The following is a 21,709-nucleotide window of genomic DNA, read 5'->3' as shown; positions in this document are numbered from 1 at the left end:
GTTTGCACCCTGGAATACTCTTGAGGAGAAATTTCCAAATATGGGGTGTGACAACCAAGAACGTTCTCTCCCTGACATTATCATCCACTCAGTCAAGATAATAGAGGCATCTACAGAAAATCCTCTGCAGATGAATGTTGGCAGGGAAAGGGCATACAGGTAACATTTATCCTCCTATACCTGCCTGAAAATGCTTATTCAAATAAAATAATTTTTTTTCCTGATGCCTAGATAAAGAGGTGTAGTGGGTAAAGTGACAGACTAAGACTCTGGAGGTCTGGATCTGAATCCCTGCTCAGCCATGGAAAGTCACTGGGGGTGTGAAATTGTTAACACCCCTCCTTAAATATGCCATTTACCTTGGAAGTCTTATTAGGGTTGTTATAAGTCAGTTCCAGCTTGATGTCACAGAATAACAATATGGGACAAAAAAGCCTTATAAAGAAAGAGACCTTTTAGGACCTCTCTGTGCAGAGCATTCAAGAAATTGGCTGCAACCATGGAAAAGGATCTGCTCTCAGTGCAGTTAGATTTCACCTTCTGAACAATGGCACCCACAACAGACTACAACCCACCTGACTGACTTCAGGCTGGAAAGAGTGCCAAGAAAAAGAGTCAGCTCTGGCATTGTTTCTGAGGAAGGCTGACAAGAGATTGAATGAAGTCATGGCATTGTAACTTGGAATGAGTATCCCTGAGTATTACGGAGAAGGTGGCATTCTGCAGTTATCTTGGACAACGTTGAGAACTACCCCATAACATGTCATTCCATCTACAGAGGTGGGGATAGATGATTTCAATATAGAAATGACTTTGCCTGCCCACTCCGGAATAAGGAGGTGAGACACAGGTGATGGGCATAAATAGGGCCACACTTCATTAAATCAACATGCCATAACTCACTGGTTCTTAACCTTGGGTTACTCAGGGGTTTTGGACTGCAACTCCCAGAAGCCTTCACCACCAGCTGTCCTGACTGGGGTTTCTGGGAGTTGCAGTTCAAAAGCATCCGAGTAACAAAGGTTAAGAATCACTGCCATAACTTATTGCTTAAAAACCAGGTGCCTGTGGTAGTACAGTACAGTGGTGCCCCGCTTAACGATTAACCCGTTTAATGATGAATCCGCTTCACGACGATGTTTGAATGGGTTTTTTTTCGCTTAGCGCCAGTCGGTTCCCTGCTTCGGGAACTGATTTTTCACTTTATGACAATTTTCCAACAGCTGATCGTCGGGTTTCAAAATGGCTGCTACTGTGCAAAATGCCCCCCCCCGCTGTTTTTAGGACTGATTTTTCGCTCTACAGGCACCAGAAAATGGCCACCCTATGGAGCATCTTCGCTGGACGATTAGGTATTTTGCCCAAATGAATGCATTAACTGGTTTTTAATGCGTTTCAATGGGTCTTTTTATTTCGTTGGACGACGATTTCGCTCTACAGTGATTTTGCTGGAATGAATTAACGTTGTCAAGTGAGGCACCACTGTATCAGGTTTGGTGCTAAATTCACAGGACCCCCTCACCAACCTATACGGGCGAGTCCCATGCCCTGTTGTCGTGCTGTCCCTAAATCAGCATGACCCCAGCTGGCGAAATATCAAGCCCCCCCGGCATGCAAAACCCCAGCCTTTGGTGGCCCTCAGCTCAGGGAGGGCCCCAGCAGGTCTTTCCTCCCAGCACTGTAACCTCATGATCCACAGCGCCAAAAATTCAGACTCATTATGCACTGCTTGAACTCCATGGTCACTCACCATTTCAGTTTCCTTCCACACTACCCGTCACGGAATGGGCAAGCTTTCTATGATCCATTCCCACCATCCAGCTAAAAATTTCAGCACGCAGGCCCCTACAGAGATCCCTCAAGAAAATCTCTAAACCAGCCTCAGATAAATGAACCCTCTCAGCTCTATAAAGCGCCGGTTGGTCCAATCGGATTACTGATCCTAAGCCATTAACCATTGCTCTGCATACTTCCTTATTAACTTTCCTACACACTCTATTTATGCAACTAGCATTGCAGTCGCTCTCCAACTATGCCAAGGAATAATTGTGGAGAAAACGGGAACTTCCAGCTCCTCAAATCATCCAGAATGCCCAGCACAAGGGACTTGCCACTTCTCATGGCCAAGCCATTATCACTCAGATGAACCAACAAAACATCTGGGGATACACCAGCTGCCGCTACATCTGCCATGCCGGAAAAATTGGCCCAAAGCATGTCCCTCCGGCCAAGCCATTTCAATCTCCTGTTGGGTGCAGTCCCAAATCTCGGCCCCATGCCATCCTGGCAACATAATCTGCCGCCCAGTGAACGAAACTATGACCCAGCAACAGGATCCTCAATTGCCCTTTGGGTCGCTCTGCATATGAAAGAAAGAGACAAAGAACCAGTGTCCAGCTGTGGCAAGTCCCGTACGTAAAGTTTGTATCTATGGGAGGACCATCTCCCCACTTTCCTGATCTCCTCTGGGCCATACCCTAGCATGGCGGCAGTTGACGCTGCCCCAGTGTGAAATGAGTGGGTTCCAAAGTACCATCCAGCCAAACCGACTCATTCCAAAGCAGCTCCACTTACCTTCCAAGATTGGTATTTTGTCATTGGGGTGCCGTCACTATGACAAAATAAGTAGCCCTGATCTCCCCCCCCCTTTTCTTAAGGTAATCCTCTAGTGCCTTAACTAGGCATATTTCTAAAATGGAGCAAGTCCCTAGTGAGAGACTCCTTTCCCTAACTGATCTGTTTTAGATCTCTGGAGATGCAATTGCAACCTATCTTTGCCCATTGTGACATCTGCAAGTTGTAACGCCATTCATGATGTGTCCTGCTTGCCAGCTGCCACAACCTCACTAATACGAAATGCTCCAAAATGTCAAAAGTGTTGCTGCTTGAAAGAGGGAAGCCTCGTACCTATCACTACAAATACTGCCCCATGATTTACCAAACCTCATCAGTACAGCTGGAGAAAAGGGGGACCTCAGCCTGGAATGCCAACACCAACATCTTGCCTTGAATAGAGCTAGGTGCCATGCCCTTTAGAAAAAGAAAAACGCAGAATTGTTGTAAGTGATCAGCTGATATGGGCCACACCTGATCCAACTGCTTGTGAACTCTAAGTTGTCTAAACTCTTCGCAAACTGCAAAGTAACCCCACTGAGTACTTGGGGCAAGAGCCAGTCCTGTTGCCTGGAGTGCTTCCCATCTCCAATCTGCATTACTTCTTGTGCACTACCTCTTGTGGGCTTCTGGCCACCTGCAAGCTCCTGGAGCCAATGCCCTGAACCACTACATCTGTTGACGGGGCAGAGCATCAGCTATATTTTTGCCTATGCCGGGGATGTGCCTTGCATGAAATATTATATTAAATTGTAAGGTGCGTAATGCAGGCACCCTCACAAGCCTCATGACCTGTTCAGATCTGGATGACATGTTATTAATGACATGAACCACTGCCATATTATCGCACCAGAATCTGACTATGGAATTGGCCCATTCCCCAGCCCATAACTAAGTGGCGCCAAGAATGGGATAAAACTCCAGGAATGTCAAGTCCCTGGTCAGGCCTGACCTTTGCCACTCCTCAGGCCAAGTCCCTGCACACCAGCGACCCTGGAAATAGATGCCAAAACCTAATGACCCTACAACATCTGTATGAACTTGGAAATCATCCTGGAGGCATAATTCCGCTCTCCAGAATGAAACTCCATTAAAATTGTCCAAAAATTGTTGCCACGTTTTCAGATCTTGTCTCATGCCTGCTGTAATCCTAGTCCTATGGAAGAGTTTGCAGAGACCACCTCATATACACAGAGTCTGTGCAAAAAGGCCCTACCTGGGACAACTGCCCTACATGCAAATTTCAACTGGCCCACTGTCTCCTGTAACTCTCTTAGGGTGGGCTTCTTCTGCCTCAATAGATGTTCATTAAAGGCACATCAAGAACAACTCTAAAAGCCTGATTTAATACTAGTTTCGAATAGCAATATGAAGCAATACACTGGTGGCTGGCCACTGACCGCTCATTAAGAGTGGCGTTAGCCTATTTCCTTTTTTATGGGCAGAATGTGGAATGTGGAGAAAAACAGGTGACTAAGAACAGCTGGTTTGCACTCCCTTCAGCAATGAGCACACCTCAAAATGTTCTTTTAATTCGTTCCTTTTTTAAAAAAATATTTAGGTCCAATTGTATTCCCATGTATCATTTGGGTCCGTATTGTTTCGCTCCCTAAAAGATTATCGGCCTGAATGGTTGATTTTATGAAACAAGGGACAATTTTCAGACAGAGTGGGTCTTATGGTCAGTAACTTCTGTTTCTAGAGATCTGTGTGGAACATGATCACTCCATTGTGGGCACATCTGGATCCACAAGGGTGTTTGCATATTTTTTTGATTCTCCATGAAGACTGCATTCTGGACAGTGGAAAAATAAAGATGGCTAGACAAGGTCACAGACTGAATGGTTTTAGGCAGGGCAGGAAGCTTTCTAGTCAGGGTTATAGCAGTGGCAGAGCTGGACCCTCTGATCCCATGCTGGCCATTCCTTCCCTCTCCCTGCTGTTAGAAGAAAGCTCCAGTGGGTTCTGAAGGTAGTCACTAGGAAGAGAGTGAGTGAAGGACTTTAAAATAATAATGAGTCTTCTCTTCAGTTCTTTCTTGAAAGGGTAATGGACAGAGATTCATCTCTGCCCCCATCTTTCCTATTCCCTGGATCTGACAGTGGTGCTGCAGCCACAATTCTGTGAAGTCACAATCAATGATTTTCTTTCTTTCCCCTTACTTTTAATCACAACGTATTAATGCTGCATTTAATATGCGGGATCTGTGGATGCCCCCCCCCCAATTTAATGCTTCTGGACTCCTTGCTCTGCCCTGTGGTGGCTTCTGATATGCACAAAGACCCCCAGTTTTTTTTTTCAATTTTTACACATTTGACTAAAGACAGTGCACCTAATGTTGGATATGTTGCAAGTTGCATATGATGTCTTTAAGGAGTTTTTAGCTGGGAAGAACTTTTCTAGACCGGGCTGAATGTCAATCAATACAGTAGCAGCCAATAGTTCTCTCTCTGCCTCAGATTCTTTTCTCCTACTTTTTTTCCAGTCAGGGTTCTGACAATGTTAACAATAGAGTCTGTCAAAAGAAGAAAGAGAGTAATGTACAGTGATGCCTTGACTTACAAATGTCCCTACGACCATTTCAAGTTACGACTAGCTCCGGCTGCAAAATTTTGCTTCTACTTGCGATCGGAGCTTCCACTTACGAACAGAAAAAGGCAGGGGAAAAGGGCAGGAAAATTCACATTTCTAACTGTAGGTGGCAACCAGGCTGCTTCTTTGTAGTTCTTTTGCCCCAGCAGTTAAAGAGTGTGCGATCGGAGAAGGCTGCCTGGTAAGGTAAGGTGCTGTTTCTGTTTTTAAAAAACTGTTCTGGGTGTTTTTGCTAGTTAACCAGCTAAGCTCAGTGATGTAAGAAATTAATATTTTACACAACATCTTTGTTTTTTTTAATCTATGAAGAACTCTAAGCAAACAGAAACATTTTATTATTTCTCATTACCAGAGTCTCTGAATATTGAGACAATAAGTGCCAGATGTGGTAAACTAACAAATAAAAGGTGGTCTACTGAAGAAAACTTGGAACCAATGTGGTCTGTAGGTTCCTGACTGAAACTTTTTATTTACTGCATAATTAGATGAAGTTTATTTTTTTTAATTAAGCCACACTCAATTCCTCACATACTCTGCCCCAAAAATAATACTATAATATTACACACACACACACACACACACACACATGCACTCTCTCTCTCTCTCTCTCTCACACACACACACACACGCACACACACGCACACACACACACACACACACACACACACACACACACACACACACACACACACACACACACACACACACACACACACCAGAAGAGCCTTGGATGGGAAGAGGATACTGCATTTAATCAGCAGAACAGCATAAATGTCACTTTCATAAGTTCATATTAATGCTGTCATAGAAAACTGGGCACATCTGAGCTAAACACAATAGAGTGCTCAAATGAAGAGACACACACAACTGAACAAAATGGTCCTGTGGATAACACCATTGGCTACAAAAAGAGAAATCTATTGTGTTTAATCGTCTTCCACTTAGATTAAACTACCAACCAATCACCCCATTCAGCATGCACAATGGCTTGTTAATACAGCAGCCTATGAACAGGCTGGAGCGAGCAGGGTGTATTGTCTATCATTTGAATGCTTTTTACATAAAATGATTTTTAGGGGGTTGTAGGGGGGATAAAATAAGCTCAATTCAAGACAGAAAGCAAAGATAAGAGTTTATGATGGTCCCACTTGTTACAACCATGCCCAGCGTGTCCATTACATGATATAGTGCCTTAGTCATTTACAGATGACCTCTTGGAAAGACTAAGGAAGAGTAATATGGCATGATTTATGGTGGCAGATTAGCTGGGTGATTATTTCAGTCAGGAAAGGTGTCCTTTCTGATAATAGCTCTGTCAAGTTTCTCCTTGTACTGCTGAACAGAAATATGTATTTTGCATGTGAGTTTTACCGGCTTCATTAGCAGGGAAATTAAGAGGTTTAATGCTTGGGTCACTACCAATGGAAGACACAGTTGACTCAGTAATCTGGATTGAAATATATGAACCTGAGTAGCTTTAAATATAATTTTAAGGCTCTCATTGCATCTTCTTTCCTGCTGCTCTTGCTGTGGTGGCGGGGGTGGGGTGGAGAGATACTTGCCTATCATTATTTTATTTATTTATTTAAAATATTTTTATCCCACCGTTCTCCTTAAAAAGAGAATGAAAAACAGTCGTCCATAGACTTTTAGACTTGATTGTGTCATCTTCCAGTTGTCACATTTTGCCATCATTAAGGAAAAGAGCTGATCATACACCAAAGAGAAGATGCCTTTCCTGAGGCTCCATGAGTTATTGTCCTTGAAGAAAAAATACAAAAAGACACACCTGCTGAAAGAAAGAAGAACTGGTTGAAGGACAGGAATAGCAGAAGGTCACCTGCCTCAATTAGTCAGTTCTATCATATCCTGTGTATAATGGCCTCAGTTAAATCACTATATCTTGGGAAATCGCTGGGTGAATTTTCTCCCTGAAATTGATAGGACTTAAGTGAGAACACGAGGGTCACTTCCCTGTGTACAACTCAAAGAAATTATGGTCATATTGCTCACCAATTTTTGTGGGGAAGACACAGAATTGAGCATAGTAAGCTAAAAGCAGTTTCTCAAGGAACTGGCCACTTGATCAACAGCACTTTGGGAAAAGGACTATTTCCCTGTGTGGTAGAATCCTCATTATATTCAAAATCAATAGCCCTATTCTACCACGATTTATTATACATTTATAAAGGTAATTGAGGGTGTGTGTGCTGCCTCATGTGGCCCAGTAAGGACAGAAAAGGAAGTGCAATTACATCCAAGCGGATGTACTGGGAGTGTTCAACGCGACTGATAGGAGTTTCTGCAGTCTCGTTGAGATGAATACAGGTACAATCCTCTTTTAGACCTTCTCTGACAGCACTGGAAAGTCAGGTGCTGAATACACAATGACACAGAGCATTCCCACCTCAGGGAGGAAGGAAGTGTATTTAAAAAAATGTACACAAGCAAATCAATGTTGTTGATGCAACATATTACCTGTCAACATAGACTGGGGTAGGAAATATGTTAGCTATCCAACTGTTCTTGAAAAACAACTGCCATCATCCCAGAGATTAAGACAATGATTAGAGAACCCTGAAGTTAGATTTCAACATTGTTTGAATGGCCCGTGCTTCTCTACGCTTGCCCTTCTGTAAGCAAAACCTACACATATCTATGTTTATATGTTAACTTGGGTCCCTGCATTGAGCAAGTGATTAGATTTATTGGCCTTACAGCCCCTTCCAACTCTTTTATTCTAGGATTCTATAGGTAAGGAAGAGCTTCAAAACAGATGGCTAAGAAAGAACAACCACACCCTGACAATGACCATGTTAGGAAGGTTGGAATACACCTTCTTGCTGGTGTCTTCTTTTCTAGATGGAAGCATAGCTTTTTCTTGGAACAATGTGAAGCTCCATTCTATCACCTAAGATGTCTGAAGGTGTATAATTTTTTTTTTTTAAAAAAAGCTTCTTCCTAATATTCTCCTTGTGAAAAGGTTGAGAATCAGGCCTGGAGTTACAGAGAAATGGTGGCTTCCTCCATGTTGTTACCTCTTTTGCTTTCAAAAAGGCCTCCCTTCTGGGAAACTGTCAGGGGAAAAAATAGCCTGGTGACTGTCGGATACACTGATTCTTTTTGTTCCCACAGAACCATGATTTCCTCAGTTCCTTGTTTTTGCTGATGTTCAAAGGAAGCCATAGGAACTTCCAAATCCTGGACACCTTCTGCCTCTGCTCAGAATACAATGATCCAGAGAACGCACAACTGCCTTCCAATCTTAATTACTGTCCTTTTATATTCAAATAATACAGCAGCCTATGCATGGCCATCTTTCCAATGAAAATGAGCACATCTTTATGATAATCTTCTTTTCCTAACCTTTTATTGTGAGAAATATCAGGCGCTGGAATAGAAGAGCTTACTAAAAGCAATTGATCCATCTTTAGTGGAGCTTATAGTTTTCTTGAGCCTAACAGCATTGACTCAGAAGCAAGCGTCCCACAGACTGCAGCACATCTTATTTTCTAAGTAAGCTTGCTCAGCATCAACTTGAAGCTTTACTTTCAGATGGGAAGGAAGATCCCTAACTGTTCAGTCCTATCTATACAGATCCTAAATCCCACTAAGTGCCTCAGGACATACTCACAGGTAAGTATGTCTAGAACTGCATGCCAATTAGAACTTTTCCCTCAGCATTTTGGTTACCTCAAGGGATGGTTGGGTCACAATTTTGGCTCTAATTGTGCTGAGAATGTAACCGATAAGCCTGTGAGAGTCAATCTCTCTCTGCACATCTTTCAAACACACCATGTGCCTATGATTATATGAGGAAAATACCAACATATAACCAGTACTTGGAAGCAACTAACAGATAACAATTTGTTCCTTTTCCATTGTTCGAGCAGAATGACTACATAGGCCATCTTATCCAAAATGGCTCTTATGTTTATATACTTCCAAACCAAGGTATAGCTAAGGGCTTATCCTGATAGAGCATTTGCGCACTGAAATGTATTTGGTTTAGCATTGACAGTATGTGTATCCTCCCCCCCTTCACATGACATAAAGCTTTTCTTAGTAAAAAGTGACAGTTGGTGACAAATTCTGGGATTCTCTAAGGTTTTTTTGTTCCGTCCTGATGGCTAGTTTTTTTTTTTTAGGTACTGTTTGTTGTACGGTGTGTGTGTGTGTGTGTGTGTGTGTGTGTGTGTGTGTGTGTGTGTGTGTGTGTGTGTGTGTGTGTGTGTGTGTGTGTGTGTGTGTGTGTGTGTGTGTGTGTGTGTCTTTACAGTTTTGCATTATGACACTTCCCGTTGCATTTACTTTTGCAGTTACTGCTTCCTGGCTTGAATCTTTCAGTTGGCAATCGATTGGCATAGAAAACACACATAGACGCCCACATAGAAGTGATTCCAAACAGAAATTCATGTGAAGGAGTATTTTTCAAAGGTGTTTCTACATTTTCTTGGGAAAGAAGCAGAGAAGAACAGTTTTAAAAGAGGATGCTTTTAAAAATACAGTGTGCTGAGGAATCCTGGCAAGCCGGCCAGTCCTGTTTGCTTCGTGATGCCCAGAGAGGAACCAGGAAGAAGTGGAGGGGAACTCACTGCTCTCATCTCAAAGAATGCTAGCAGATAATTTTATCCACTGCATGGTCTAACTGTAATAAACTTTCTTTTATAGTAAAAGGGTTGTGGCCTCACTCAGTGGTGGAGGAAAATATTATGTGGATGAGGCATTATCAAGTGCTATGTCTCAATCCTGTTTTGTGCGTTGTGAGGCAATGATGAAGGGGATGAGAAGACAATGCCTTTCGAACCGCAGGCTAGTAGCTCACAGCATTCAAGTGCTTTTAAAAAAGAAAAGTAGCTAAAAAAGCAGCTGCTAAATTAAATGTTAGCCTTATCTACAACAGTTTCACTGAAATTAATACAAGCAGTGACCTTTGAGAAACAAGAATGTAGTTACTGTACAAATTGTAACTGTAAGTAGCTAACTACTTTGGAGGCATTGGGACTATAACTATTTATTTATTTTTAAATGTAGATTTCAGTGCTCTGTAATAGCTGCATGTTATAAGTCAAAGAAAAATCTAAGTTGGCCTGGTGGGTCCTTAAGCTAGGCATCAACCCCTTCGAATACTTTGGGGCTTCTGAATAAATACGCTGAGGAAGTTGCACGTGCTTGAAAAAAAATGCTGTGGTCTTGACTAAATTATCCCCTAATTGGCAGAGTCACTTAGTACATATTAGGTTAACTGCCCACTAGCTTTTTAGTCAGCAACACTAATGAGTTGTATTGAACTGTCCCCTAGGTTTTGGCTTCTGTTTAAAAATTAATAGAACAGACGTCAACTGATGAAGTTGTGTGTAGTGTATTTATTCCAGCTGCAACAAATACCCTCTTAAAATTATTATAGTTCCGCTTATAAATAAATAAAAAGAGTAAACCAAAACATTACTCAAATATTTACAACATCAAGTAAGAGATTGTTTCTCATTAAAAATGAAAGTATCTTAAATAGAATCTTAATTCTATTCAGTTCCGATGTTTCTTCTTTCTTTTATTGCACATGCCTTTTAACATTTCATTCAGATTACAGAGAGAGGCTTGTTTATCCATTTGAATGTTTAGGTCCCGCCCCCCAATAAAACTACAAACAAAAGTCTTTTTTTGAGGAAAATAGATTGAGTTTTAAATAGGCAATCACATACTACATATTAAAAAGAATTCCCATTGTTCTCACCAGGAAAATAAATATACAGTTTACCACATGTAAGTTATATACAGCAAAATATTAAAGCTTCACTCATACATATCTTTGCATTTTCTATTATTAAAAGTAATTAATATGCAGTCATGTTCATGCAGATGTTGATGCAGGATCAAAGGCTAATTTTAAAGCAACAGGAAATAAACATTTATTTAAAAAATGGAATGTGGTATTATTGTAAAGAAAACAGACAAACAAAAACTCGCACAATATACAATATGTCCAGTGGTTAAAAGAAAAATATCTCCAGATTTTTCAATAATAGTATATTTCTAGGTAATACTCAGCATGGGAATTGGCAAGAAGCAAAGATTTGCTGAAATGATGACTCTGGAAGAAAGAAAATAGTTTAATGATATATCGTTGGACACATACAGGTAACCTTACTTTTGGTATTTTCATGTCAGATACACCATTAATTCATTATTGGGAGAATATGATCTAGTAAGAAATAACTCTGAATCTGAGATCATAGTATCTGCTCAACAATCTAAAGCAGGGGTCAGGGAACTTTTTTACCTTTTACCCTGCAAAAAAATTGTATACACCGACATTACCCCCTTGATTCAAAAGGAAGGAAATCATACATTATTTGAATTAAAAATATTATTGAATCTACAGAGGCTGTGTACCGAACTAGCAGGATGCACCAAATTTGATAAAGATGTGCACTATTTTTGCTGGAACACATTGCACTCCAGCCATGGTGTGGTATAGGGAGTAGTAAGGTGTCCAACGTGCCTAGCAAGTTGCATTAAATTTTTGCTAGCTCGCAGAGGTGGCTGCCAGAGTGGTTCGAGCAATGACATGCTTGCTAGAGACAGGCAACACAGAATTGGGGGGGGGGGGGTTCCCTACCACTTTAATCGTTCTATGTGTGGTGTGCAAAAAGGAACAAACCAGGCTAAAGGTCATGTCACCCACCCTGGTGCCACAGCCCAATATCAAAGGACCAGTGTGCTTTTTTTATCATCATCAATGGAAAACTCAGCAGTGGCCAGAGGATTGGAAAAGATCAGTCTACATCCCAATCCCAAAGAAGGGCAGTGCCAAAGAATGCTCCACCTACCATACAATTGCACTCATTTCACATGCTAGCAAGGTTATGCTCAAAATCCTACAAGGCAGGCTTCAGCAGTACGTGGACCAAGAACTCCCAGAAGTACAAGCTGGATTTCGAAGGGGCAGAGGAACTCGAGACCAAGTTGCTAACATGCACTGGATTATGGAGAAAGCCAGAGAGTTCCAGAAAAACATCTACTTCTGCTTCATTGACTACGCAAAAGCCTTTGACTGTGTGGACCACAGATAAGTGGCAGATAAGTGCCTGACCACCTTATCTATCTCCTGAGAAAATTATATGTGGGACAGGAAGCAACAGTTAGAACTGGATATGGAACAACTGATTGATTCAAAATTGGGAAAGGAGTACAACAAGGCTGTATATTGTCCCCCTGCTTATTTAATTTAAATGCAGAATACATCATGTGAAAGGCCGGACTAGAGAAAGCCCAAGACACAATTAAGATTGCCAGAAAAAACATCAACAACCTCCGATATGCAGATGATACCACTCTGATGGCAGAAAGTGAGGAGGAATTAAAGAACCTCTTAATGAGGGTGAAAGAGGAGAGTGCAAAAATGGTCTGAAGCTCAACATCAAAAAAACCCCTAAGATCATGGCCACTGGTCCCATCACCTCCTGGGAAATTGAAGGGGAAGATATGGAGGCAGTGACAGATTTTACATTCTTGGGCTCCATGATCACTGCAGATGGTGAAAGCAGCCACAAAATTCAAAGATGCCTGCTTCTTGGAAGGAAAGCAATAATAAACCTAGACAGCACCTTAAAAAGCCACCCTATCCCCCCCCCCCGCCTTAATTCAGTTTCTCTTTTGCTTGACTGCCTGTTCATTTTCAGTTTTGAGTCAGTCTGTCTCTCTCTCACACACACTCACACACACACACACTCCCTCCATTTTCTACAATTACATACATTTAAATAAGCCTGATGAAGTCCTAGGTCTCTCGCACCTTTCTTTCTTCCCTCCTTCCCTTGCTTGCTCCTTTCCCTCCTCCTGCTTGTTTGCAGTCATTTCCGGAGGAAGCAGCCATTCAGAAGCCCCGGATTGGCTGATTGCCCGGGCTAATCCCCACCTGTAACCAATTAGGTTTATCTCTCCGATCTCTCTAACAGAACAGAGCATTTAGGAGTGCCCTGCTGCAAGGAAGGAAGTAACAGGACGAGGTGTTTTACAATTAAAGCTTTGGCTCCAGAGGGTGGGGGTGGGTGGGAGGGAGGGGGGTAGCAGCCTGCTCATTACCCCCAGGATTTTCACTTTTACCCCATTTGGGGTAATTTACCCCGGTTCTCCAACCTATGATCTAAAGGTTAGTTAGGTCTAACTGTAAAAAAACCAAACAAAGCCCGGCCCATATTCAATAATGCAATTCATATCAGCATTGATGAGAAAAACATTATAGTAGAGAGCTTCTGGAATGGTCACAGAAATGGATCTAGGACAAAGTTTGTCTGTTTGCTTCATTTTTCTACAGCCTATCTCGATGAAGGCCACTCTGGGTGGTTTACAACATATAGAAAATGTCTAAAACACAATCACCCCCTTCATGGGTTGCTGCCTTGCCCTCCCAGCCCAGAAATAATGAGGCGAGACATAGATTGTTGGATTAAAACTTGGACCACAACTTTATTAACTATTTAAATTGTATCCCCCAAAATATAAGGGAGTCTACCACAGTGCAAGTTCCTTTTATGTCTGGATAATTCTAGATTTCTAGGAGGCAGTGGAAGACAGGAGGACCTGGTCCATGGGGTCATGAAGAGTCGGACACGACTTAACGACTAAACAACAACAAAAATGTAATCAACAGAAGAAAGAATAAAAATAATAAAATGCAAATAAACAAGTTCTTTGGGCTTTTATAAATTAATTTTCAGATTATATCTAATTCCCCCCCCCAAAAAAAAATTAAGGCTACAGTCCTATACATACTTCCCTACAAGTAAGCCACACTGAACACATTGGGTCATGCTTCTCAAAAGACATGTGTGGGTCTGCACTGTAAACTGCAGGTGTTTTTCAGCCATATTTCTAAAGAAATAAACAAAAGCTCATATTGAAATACCACAATCTTTTATAGTGCCCAAACATTTTGGTTTTCTAATTTCTTTCTTTCTTCTTTTTCTATTTTGTATGGCGATGACTCAGTGTGCAAGAGACAATGTCTACAGAAGCAATTCACCTCCAGATATCACACCTCTACATAGAAGTGCAACAGGATTTCAGCCAGCGGTCAGTGTGACCAAAAGATCCTAATCTTCTGGAATTTCTTATAGATTTGTGCTGTTGGAAATCTTCATCTGTCTTTCAAACCTGGAATTCTCACAACACCGGCTGAATGGTTTGCAGACAGGGTGACAGGTCTGCAAACTGGCCGAAGTCACAGGAAATTGCAAGATGTCCCTCATTCTCTGGGCTGAACAGCACATCTCAGGGTACATGGCACATAAAAATGGTAGAAAGTCTGACATATGTGTGTAAGGTGGCTTTTAACTGTAGGCACCCATCTCCCTCCATTTCTAGCTGGCATCAGGGCTCCCTGACTCAACATTTTTTCTGTGTAGTGGGCTTGCGCAATGTCTTGTAAAAAACCAGGAAGTCTCAAGGAAGGAGAGGAGACAAGAAAGAGAGTCGATGGGTAGGTGGGTGCACTTGGGCCTATTGTGCCTTTTGGAACCAGGCTGAGGGTAGTACCACCACCACGACATATGAGCCTTCTTGCTACACAAGCCCTGATAAGCAGTGGCTCAAATCTTGTGAGCTGACAGTCAGCCTTCCACAAGTCCCAGCAGTAATTCTAGACCTGGGAAAACTTTCCCACATCTCCTCTGTGCCCACTTCTGTAACATAACAAGGGCCCATTTCCTGCTTTCAGATTTTGGCCTTGAAATCACAGTATATAGGGTGCTACTAGCCTGGGGAACTGTGTTCAGTGATCTGATTTCTGATTTCTAGCCAATGCCCAATATTTGAACATCACATCTTCTAATCTAGGTAAGGATCATGACTCGGTTGAGATGCAGCAAGGATTCAGCCTGGAGATGTTTGAAGCAGCATTCTGGGATTATAGCATTATAGTCTGCAGGGTGTAGTGGTTAGAAAGGTTCCTAATCCCTACATTAACAGGTAACATTACTGGATTATAGTGATTTATTCTGTGGCTGTTTCCTTATACACATCTTTGTATGTACTGTATGTACGTTTGCTTCCTATACACATCTATTGCATCTGTGTCCTAGTTCACTTAATAGTTTAGGTTGTACATAAAAGGCAAACGTTTGTATGAATTCTTGATTTTTCATTTAATCCTAATTTGTGTTAGCTATTCTTCATAAAGTCAAATCATGTCAAGGAAGTTTATGTCTTTGGCTGGAAGAAATATGCTAAATAAGCAGATTAAAAAAGGTCACATACTTATCATCATCCTTTATTATTCTGGTCATTTTATGCAATGCTGCTGTGCCTTCATTGTGCTCTTCTTTGCATTCATTTTATGTGCAGAAAGCAGACAGTGAAGCAGTGAGGCTGGGATTTGCAAGAGCCAGGTTCAAGTTTCTATTCATCTATAAAACTTACTGGGTGACCTTGGGCCTCATGTCACAGCATTGTTTTAAGAATCAGTCTGTGAGACACATTCCTTATGCTTGTTTAAGGAAGCATACATAAATATATGCATATACACATATGTTTTTTAATGCTCCTCTTTACAGCTATGAACAGTAGTTGGGGATGGAAAGATGTAATGTTTGCTAGTACAGTCGTGTCCCGCTTAACGATTACCCCGCATTACGACGAATCCGCTTTACGATGTTTTTGCAGTTGCAATTGCGATCGCAAAACGGTGGTCTAAATGGGGGAATTTCGCTTAGCGATGATTGGTTCCCTGCTTTGGGAACCAATTTTCACTTTATGACAATCACAAACAGCTGGTCGTCGGGTTTTCAAAATGGCCACCGGGTGCTTAAAATGGCTCCCCGTTGTGCTTAGGGACGGATTCCTCACTATATAGGCATACCCCGTTTCCTTCTGGCCTGCACAGTGAGCTTGTTAATAGTGGACACTGTGGTCCTGACACTGCCTTTGACTACTGCAGCCTGCTTAACCCAGAATCCTTGTTCTAGTTCTTGTTCCAGTAACATCCTTGCATCTGCACAGTACTCTGAGCCTCACAGATCCATTTCATCTACTCTGTTGCAGAACCCCACCCAGTTATGAACTGAGTAAAATGGCTCAGGAGTATGCAATTCCTAGCTCTGAAATATGTTCCAGTGGCCATTCTTGTGTCTGAATAGTCAAGCTGGCATGTGTTAGTTACCAATGAGAAGCTGCTGCAAGTTATGCCTCTTGCCTTCTATAGGTGTAACTACGCAACTGGATTTTGGCCAGTGCATAGCATTTAACACATTCCTATTTTTAAAAGTAGCACAGATTTCATTTAGTCTCAGAAAAATGCAGTTATCTCAATTTTTACCTCTAATCTCTTGTTGATCGTTTGTTTTACAGATTCCTCAATTTAGGAACAGCAATAGCAGCAATGGATAATTTATTAGAGTCTTATCATTTAAGTCTTCTTATTTATTGTAAAAATTCCTGAGAAGTCAAGAAAGAGGTTTGTTTAACATATCAAGTACATTTTTACATGAAATCTGACTACCCAGTTTCCCCGAAAATAAGACAGGGTCTTATATTAATTTTTGCTCCAAAATGTATTAGGGCTTATTTTCAGGGGATGTTTTATTTTTTTCATTTACAGCAATCTATGTTTATTCAAATACAGTCACGTCATCTTCTTCTGGCTGCTGCACAATGGTGGCGGGCGGGGTTTCACTTTACTAGGGCTTATTTTTGGGGTAGGGCTTATATTACGAGCATCCTGTAAAATCATACTAGGGCTTATTTTCAGGTTAGGTCTTACTTTAGGGGAAACAGGGTATAAGAATTGGTTGGTCAGACAACTGAAGGGCAAAATGACTTCTAAAGATAGAGACTCTCCAGGGCAAAGCAAAAGACAGGACATCTCTTTTTATATAGGACACATTTTATACACGTATACTCAAGTTCTTCCCTGATCTTCTTGTACACCCTCTCTTCCTTTGTTGAGGTTAATAATGAGGAAGTTTTCTTGGATTACAACTCCAGGAATACCCAGCCAGGAATGGGAGATTCTAGGAATCTAAAGAAATTAACATTTCCTATGTCTGGTGAAGAGATACCTTTAAGAGGGTAGGCTGCAGTGATGGGCTACAACAGTGGTTCCCAACGTAGGTTAACCCAAGTGTACCTAGACTGCAAGTCCCAGAAACCTTCACCCCCAGCTGTGTTGCTCAGGGTTTCTGAGAGTTGTACTCCAAGAACATCTGGGTTAACCAACGTTGGGAACCACTGGGCTAAGGGAAAGCAGGGCAGCTGCTAATATTAGACAAAATAAGGAGGCCACTTCGGGCAGCAGATTTCAGAGTTGTAACAGGTCAGTCTATTTTCTTATAATATTTTACCACCAAAAATGGGGAGATGCGGTTTCTGGATTGTCTGCGTCATGTACCAAGATAACATGCCTATACACCTTGCTATAACATGCTATATACCTTGACTGGAGGAGATGGGGAGAGCATGATTTGCTTCTCTGCCTCAACCAACAAAATGTTGTGGGCCAGCCGTAAAGGGAAACGTCTGGGACAATGAAGAGAAGGAGACTAAAAGTATCTAGAGAAAGGGATAGGGAAGGGAAAACTATTTCAATGAGTGGTTCCTAACCTTGGGTCCCCAGATGTTCTTGGACTAAAACTCCCAGAGCTCTTCACCACTAGCTGTGATGGCCAGGATTTCCAGAGTTGTAGTCCAAGAAAACCTGGGGACCCAAGGTTAGGAACTACTGAGCTATAGAATGGCCTTTAGGGTGGCATTCAGAATATGTTGGGTTTTGTATTCCTTTTTCTATCCTCACATGCACTGCCTCGATTGTATGTGCATACAGTATGTACTGTATTGTACCATACATCTCTTAACACATTTGCAGGAAGTAAAAAGGGCTAAATCTGAGAGGTAGTCTCCGCTGAAATAGACCCACTATATCACTGGGACTTACTTAGAGTGGTCTTAACTGACCAGATAGGTGGGATTTAAATAAAATAAATAATAATAATAAGTGTTGACTGAACATGTCCCATTTTTTTCAGCAGCCCTGAAATTATTAGATTTAGCCCAATACATTTAAAATGAAGCAGAAGAGAAGTATTCTGGCAAACGTGAACCCTTTCACTTCAGGATTAAAAAACACACCTAAAATATATATACAGTACAAGGAACTTAAATTTCATTTCCATCTGTGTGTGCATATATAGATATATAAAATATATGTAAAATATATATGTATGGACTGTTAGAAATTTAACTTTTAAAGAATATATAAAAAGGAAAGAGGATGAAAATAGCCGCTGGTTAATGATGGATATTTAACAAGATGTGTTCAAAATAATAATAAGGAAAAACTTTGATGTTCAGTAACGATATTTATCTCCCAGTTGCAGAGGGATATGTTGGTAGACTACAATGGGTAAAAACAATTAAAAAGCATGGTCTTTAAATCATGCTTCAAAAAAAGTGAATATTTGAAAACAAGTTTACCTTAGGCCTTGGAAATAACTAATTATCAGTAACATAGTTATCCCTTTTACTTTTAGGTAATTTGTAATGTAACTAGCTGTTGCAAAGTAATGTTTAGGTGCAATAAGTAGCAGCTAATTACTTTCAACAATTATTGCAACGGCACTGTAAGGCATTTTACAGACATTTTGATATGATTTTTAAAGATTTAATCCCATTCTGTTGAGGAACCTAAGAAGCAAAAGATGTTTTGTTTTGTTTTGTCTTTTGTTCCCTCTAGTATTTAATAGTGGTAGTTGTTGTTAGGTGCCCTCAAGTCATAATCAACTTATAGTGACCGTGAGATAAGTGAGATATTTGAGGGGCTTTACCAGTTCCAATGCCCCAGTGAATTTCTATGGTTGATCAGGGATTTGAAGCCTGGCCTCCAGAGTCCTAGTCTGTCCCTCTATCCATTACACCACACAGGGTCTCCCGAAAAGTAGTAGGCTCTACCTTAATTGCCCAGACTCATTTTGTAATATATATTATTATCATATTCTTGGAATTGCAAAGCTGGAAGGGACCCAGTGGGGAATTGAACTCTCGGCCTCTGGCTCTGCCAAAGCCATTGAGCTACCTAAGAGTTAAAGTGAAATTAGTCTCAGCTATAAGTAGGTACTATTCTGAAAACTAAACACACAGACCTGAAGAAAAAGCAGAACTGATCTGTGGGTGTATGAGCCTGACTGTTGAACATATCGTTCAACTGCTGTCTTCAGAGATGATCCCCGCTCTGACCGCCCCCCCCCCCCAGTAATTTGTGCCTCTGAACTCTTTTTACGCAATAAGTTGTCTTTCTCGGCAGTATGATGCTTGGTTGTAGAAGACGATAAGGTAAAAGGCAGGTGCTATTTCACATCACTAAATGATTTTTTATTATTATTATACTGTAGCACGATGGGCTACAAAGAGTTAGTGTACATCATTAAATGAATCAGGGAGCTTTTGATTTTAATTGTAATTGTAATCCTCTCTACTGAAGCCTCAAATGCATCTTTTGAAATCTAGCAAGGATATGAGTTTCCACAGCAGCCACTTTACCTTTGTGTGGCATTAAAAGGTGTAATCCAACTGAAATGCAAATCATGGTTCTTGAAAACAAGCGACAGATGAAGATAACTGGGTGGGCGGCTGTAGGACAAAAGCACCGGGGAATCCATTGGTGGGAGGTTTTTTTCAGTCCGAAATGGCATCTTTCCCTGTTATTACATGTAATAGGGTGTTACGAAGGCAGGCTGATTACAACTGTATGATAAACAATCCTTTCCAGCCTGAATAGAAAGGTACCAAGCAGCATTAATCTATGGAATTGAAACAGAATCACAAAGGGTAAAGGGGTGCCCAGTTACTTTAACTCACAGTAAGTGGTCAAAGTCTGATGTTTGCTTGTTGAAACTCTTATCTCTTAAAAATATCAGCACCACACTTATGTGAAATCCCTAACTGCGAACTGTGCTCACAGGAAAATGAGTACTTTATTCACAACCCTACAATCTCAGCCCAAACACATTCCTGGAGTTTATTTCTGCAGACTGACATTTCAAACAGGTTGCTCCCCCCTGACCCTCTTCCCACCCTGCGGGCAAAGTCGGACAGTGGTGATTTCTCTGCGCCTCGTGCCAGTGCTTCAAAGGTGGATGCTATCAAAACCTGTCTCCTAAAACTATTTGGGTATTTGAACTGAGATATGCCAACTTTGCCATGGTTAGAGGACGGGCAGAAGAAAGGGTGAGAACAATGAATTATGTGGTTAGAGATGAATTAAGTGTCTAACAAACACAGTGCTTAAGTGAAGGAAGATGGAAGGAAGGAAGCAGAGACCGAGGCAGCAAAGGATCAACCTGATGTGTAATTGGGCTTCATTTTGTTTGGAAATGAGAAATAAGGCGTTACATCATCCCAATGCATCACAAAGCTTGTGGGTTTTGTCATGGACCCAGCTTTGAGGAAAGACCAGGGCATAGATGCTAGTAGCATAACCTATGGATGATTCTGGCACAGAAACTTACATGACTGCATAATTATATACTCAATTCTACAATAGGCATAACTATTAAAAGCTGAAAGCAGTTTCCCCCACAAACCAGAATTGAATACAGTGAAAGCTCTGCTATGCTCTTTCAGGGCCTGCCAAATTTTTAATGACCTCCCAGCACTCCCACTCTGGTGCTCCCTAAGGACTACCGCTTAAGGAAAAAAATGTCAGTGAACCAGGTTTGATACCACCAAGGAGCTACGGGCTTCAGTACTTCCAGCATAATGCCACCACTTTAAACATTTGGAACCATTCCAATCGTGTTGTGTTGCTAGTCATGTGAAAGGATGACAGAGGCAGTGTTGGGCTTCAGATGTTATCTGAATGAGTGGTCAGTTTGGAGTCCTCCAAGACACCTCAGCTCCAATTTGACCCAGACTGCTCACGGATGTATTCATAGATGCCTTTGGACTGTTCCTTGCAGATACTCTTGTTCTTTCTGCTAGCTGTTCTTCTTGGTGGTGGTGGTGGTGGTCTGGATGGTGGAGTCTGAAGGGGTCTTTCACAGTGAAGAAACTGTATACACTGACTCTGAAAACAAAGCAAAAGAAGCAAACAGGCTAGGAGGAATCTGTGGGCATTTATGAGAACCCAAAGGCCTCCATCTCTCTCTTCTGCCACCTTCCTTTCCAGCATGGATATTCCAACATCTGACAGATAAATATGGAGAGATTCTTATTACACCCCAGTTATTGCACTAAGAAATCACTGCTTTGAGATATTTTCATCTATTGTTACACATTCCGGAAGCTTCTGTATTAGCTTCTTGATGCTATAACTATCCACTCTTCAATTGCCTGTCATGTTAAAACCACAATTATTCTATAATACATTTAAAAATCAAAATGTAACCTAGAAACTTTAGTGTGTTAACTGCTGATTGGCAACTTCAAAGCCCCTGTCTCACTTTTTTGCATCTCCTTACAGGGACCAGGCCACCCTTGAGATAATGTATCATGTCTGTCAGAGGAGAGACTCAAA

At 41.4% G+C, this 21,709-nt stretch overlaps 1 long non-coding RNA gene across 1 annotated transcript; it reads left to right on the top strand.

The window, feature by feature from the left end:
• The first annotated feature begins 602 nt into the window (after positions 1–602).
• On the top strand, positions 603–11,731 carry LOC144588111 (uncharacterized). The gene is made up of 2 exons (XR_013543460.1): positions 603–8,841; positions 9,525–11,731. It is a non-coding gene; the product is annotated as an uncharacterized LOC144588111 (long non-coding RNA).
• Positions 11,732–21,709: the final 9,978 nt, after the last annotated feature.

Source organism: Pogona vitticeps, chromosome 3, assembly GCF_051106095.1.
Source record: "Pogona vitticeps strain Pit_001003342236 chromosome 3, PviZW2.1, whole genome shotgun sequence".
In the NCBI taxonomy this organism is placed as follows: domain Eukaryota; kingdom Metazoa; phylum Chordata; class Lepidosauria; order Squamata; family Agamidae; genus Pogona; species Pogona vitticeps.
Note: the sequence above shows the minus strand (reverse complement) of the source record. Positions and strands in the feature narration are given on the sequence as shown.